Here is a 3,102-nt window from a genome sequence, read left to right on the forward strand (position 1 = left end):
TTGCTTGTTGTTTGATCTGATTTAGCATTGCTCTGTTTTTCTTGTCCTGCTCTGTTTTCACGTTTTAGTCCCACTCGACCACCCACTCGACCTACACTCGGTCGAGTGCTGATCGAGCTGTTCCCCAGATTTCTTGTTTATGTTTTGTGTTTGTCTTGTTTCATTCCTGTTTGATTTCCATTGCATTCACTTAGCATCTAGTTTATTACTTGTCTTGCATTAGTTCATATCTAGTGTTTACAGTTTCTATTTCTGTTCTTAGATCATAATCATTCTGTTTTATTTGCATCTAGTTCTTAGTTCTTGTAGTTTACTTTCTGCTTTTATCATTTTCATCTTAGGATTGTTAGTGACAAACAATCATTACATTTGGCTTAACTTAGAATCATATGCATATCTTGATTGTTCACAAGCACTCAGACTGGATTGATACCTCTTATACTGCAACTGCATAAGGGGAATTGAAACACCCATCATCATTCCATATCATACACTTTCACACACATTCACAATTCACCACACAAAATATACATGTTTCATAAAGCCCAAGAGAAGAAGGATCTAGAAGAGAAGATAGCAAAATATCTTATGGAAGAAGTCACATGTTCACCTTGGGGACGAGTGTAGGCGAGTCAACCAAGGAAAGGAAGGTCGCTTTCATCATGAAACCGATCAAGACTAGTCACATGAGAATATCTCTCCTTCCCTTTGTATCTCTAACGGCTAGAAGCTTATTGTCTTTCTATATATAGCTATGTAAAAAACATAAGAACAATTCTAATTAAGTTCTTTGAATTCTCATTCTCTTTCATCTCTTATTCTCTCGTTTCTCTCGATTCTTGTTTATTTCATTCCGCAATTCTAACACTTTTGAGAGAAAAGAAGAGAGAAAATATGTTCTTGAGTGTTCTAGTGGTTTTTGGGAGATTTGAGGCTGTTCCTGTAGAGAACTGTAGCTGGTATCGTTGTAGGAGCTTCCTAGGAGCGTTGTTTTGCTTGTTTGAGGTTCAGAATCTTCTTTAGCAAAGTTGAGTGCATGACCATGGCTTACCTAAGCTTGAGATTTCTCTGACAGCTTGTTTATGTGTTGTTTAGCTTGTTAGAACGCTGTTTAAGGCTTTGGGAAGCTTTCTTGTGGCTAGGGATCGAGTTTTCTTGGTATAGGAACGGAGATCAAGGGAAAAACGATGCTCGGCATGTGCTTCGGTTGATGCACGTTTGTCGGTTGATGCACTTTGTGCGTCGGTCGATGCAAATGCGAGGACGGCGCGATTTGACCTAGGAACATCGATCTATGCCCTGTGGATTGATCTCAATGATTCAGGCTAATAAGTTTCATGGATTGCCTATGGAGGACCCCCTTGATCATCTTGATGAGTTTGACAAAATCTGTGGTCTTACCAAGATCAATGGAGTAAGTGAAGATGGTTTCAAGCTGAGGTTGTTCCCTTTCTCTCTTGGGGACAAGGCTCATTTGTGGGAGAAGACTCTGCCTACTGGTGCTATCACTACTTGGGACCAATGTAAGAAGGCTTTCTTGGCCAAATTCTTCTCCAATGCTAGGACTGCTAGATTGCGAAATGAGATCTCTGGATTTGTTCAAAGGAACAATGAGAGCTTTTGTGAAGCTTGGAAGAGATTCAAGGGCTATCAAACACAATGCCCTCATCATGGTTTCAGTATGGAGTCATTGTTGAGCACACTTTATAGAGGAGTCCTTCCAAAGTTCAGGATGCTTCTTGACACAGCCTCCAATGGGAACTTCCTCAACAAGCATGTGGATGAAGGTTGGGAATTGGTTGAGAATCTTGCTCAGTCAGATGGCAATTATAATGAAGATTATGATAGGACCATAAGAAGTTCCTCAACTGATCAAGAGGACAAGTACAAGAAGGATTTGAAGATGGTCAATGAGAAACTTGACAAGATACTCCTCAGCCAGTCCAAGTCTGTCCACTTCATTAGTGAAGAAGAAGCTCCAGTTCAAGAGGGGGAGAATGAGTTTGCTGAGCTTTGCTATATGCAAAACCAAGGTGGATTCAAGAGCTACAATCAAGGTGGTTTCAAGAACAACAACCTATCTTATAGGAGCACCAATGTGGCTAATCCACAAGACCAAGTCTACCCTCCTCAACAGCCTCAACAGCCTCAAGGGTTCCAAAACTATATTCCCAAACAACAGCAGCAGGTGTTCCAACCCCAGTTGTGTCCCCCACCAGGGTTTCAGACTAACCAAGGCCAGGAACAAGACCTTAGAGCTATGATACAGCAGCTGTTGATTGGTCAAACACAAGGGAAGATTGAGGAGGCTAAGCAGTTTGCTGACCTGAACCAAAGGCTTACATCCCAGTACAATGACCTGAACATGAAGTTTGAAGGTCTTAACTCTAGAGTAAAGTATATGGAGAGCAACATAGCCTCTTCTTCAGCTCCAAAACCCAACCAACTCCCTGGAAAAGCTGTTCAAAATCCAAGGGAGTTCACAGCCAAGGCCATCCTAATTCAAGAGGAAGAAGTCACTGAGGACAGTGAAGTCCAAGTTTGGGGGAATCCATCAGTTACTGAAGCCCCAAGTAACATTTGTGCAAAGCAACAGGAGCTCGCAGGAGAACTCGACCAGGAGCTCGACCACTCACTCGATCGAGTGCATGCTCGAGTGGTCGATCGAGCTGAAGACTCCGAAGCTGTCAAGCCTGCTAAGTACATTCCTCCTGCTTACAAGCCTCTTCTACCATTCCCTGGGCGTTTCAAAGCACAGAAGATCAAGGAGTTAAGGGAAATAATTGAGAAAAAGGCATTGTTGGCTAAGCAACAAGAGGAAGAGAGGGTTTTGAAAGAAGAAGCTTTGGTTGAGAAAGAGGAACAAGTGTCAGCCATTCAAGAGATCATCATAGCTTACCAAGAAGAGGAGAGAGGACCTGCCTTGGAACAGTATGAGCCTTATCCTCTCTACAAAATTTTTTTGCTTGATTTGTCTAGTAAGAGGGCTGAAGCTCAAGATGAGAAGGATCTTGAGAACCTTGGAGGAGTGATCATTCCAGTAAAGCTCAGTGATCCAGGACCTTTCTATCTACCTTGCACAATCAGCTATCTTCACTACAA

The sequence above is a fragment of the Camelina sativa genome, chromosome 15 (genome assembly GCF_000633955.1).
Source record: "Camelina sativa cultivar DH55 chromosome 15, Cs, whole genome shotgun sequence".
In the NCBI taxonomy this organism is placed as follows: Eukaryota; Viridiplantae; Streptophyta; class Magnoliopsida; order Brassicales; family Brassicaceae; genus Camelina; species Camelina sativa.